Below are 1,349 nucleotides of genomic sequence, written 5' to 3' on the forward strand. Positions count from 1 at the left end.
GGAGGAAGGGCAGCTGCTAGTGGCGGGGGCTTCTGGGAAACATTCTTCCCGCCCCGTCCTCCGCCCACGCTGCGGCCTGTGCGCATGCGCCGCCTGTGGACGTTGGTGTGGGTTCTTTCGCCGCCTTACTGGCTACGTTACGGAGGACAATAAAAGTGTTTTGGGGGACTGGACGTGAGAGCGTTTGCGCGGCATGTGCTCTCTTATCTTTATGGTAATCTGATACTGGAAAGGGTGTACGTATGTTTGGCGGTGGGTTGAGTGTACACCCGGCTGCGTGGCCCGCCGTACCTCCTGCGGGGAGGGTGAAGTGTCAGCAACTTGTGAGCCCGCTTCTTCCTGCCCTTCTGGGGGGCATCGAGTGTAGGGGATATCCCCATGTCTTAGTCCCGATATCCAAAAATAAAACTTGGTCGTGATTAACTTTAAAGACCCTCACTTTGTGGATGGCGACGTGATACTTCGTTCAGTAATTGGCGCGAGTCTGCGATATAAATCATGTGTGCCACTGTCGGCTCCTTCCCCGGGGGGTCCTGAAATCTGTTGTTTCACCTCAGAATTATCTTTACAGACTTTTTCAACTTCACTGACTCCTTAACTTCAGTCTCTCTTCTGGACAATTTCAGCGAGCTCCTGACGGCTCGTCCGCCCCTCTTCTTTCCAGTCCCTCGGCCCACGCCATTGTCCTGCTTACAGCGCCCGCCGATGAAGCTCTGCTCCTGGGCCGCCCTACAGACTTGGCTTACCCCGGTTTCAGTCGCATCCAGTCCCGCCGCTCGCACCTTGTCCTGTCGTCTGTCCCCTTCCTTCCCGCGTAGGCCTCTCTCTCCCGGACATGCTGACCCCTGCCCAGTATGTGTCCTCCCCACTTTCCCGAGTCCCTAGCATCCAGTCCCGCCGCTCGCACCTTGTCCTGTCGTCTGTCCCCTTCCTTCCCGCGTAGGCCGCTCTCTCCCGGACATGCTGACCCCTGCCCAGTATGTGTCCTCCCCACTTTCCCGAGTCCCTGCCGGCTGATCACTTCTCTGCCGCCTTCCCGCATTCGCCCAGACTAGGCTGGTTGCCGTGTGCCTGGCTCCTTGTACTGGCACCTTCATTCTATGCATTTTGTTGGGTCTGCCCAATGTCTGTCTCACACTATGAGGATTGTCAATTGTCTTGTCTGTTTGTCTTGTCAATTTCCTAACAGCGCCTGGCACTTAGAAGGGACTAGGTAAATAATTGCTGAAGGAATACATGAATGGCAGCCTTGTCTGTTTCAAAGTCTTTGGCGTTTTACAATGTATCGTGTTTGCTGTGAGGTTTGGAAATTTAGATGGCTTTACTGTTTGGGGGATATTTGAGGGAAC

Source organism: Galeopterus variegatus, unplaced genomic scaffold (assembly GCF_000696425.1).
Source record: "Galeopterus variegatus unplaced genomic scaffold, G_variegatus-3.0.2 Scaffold1290, whole genome shotgun sequence".
In the NCBI taxonomy this organism is placed as follows: domain Eukaryota; kingdom Metazoa; phylum Chordata; class Mammalia; order Dermoptera; family Cynocephalidae; genus Galeopterus; species Galeopterus variegatus.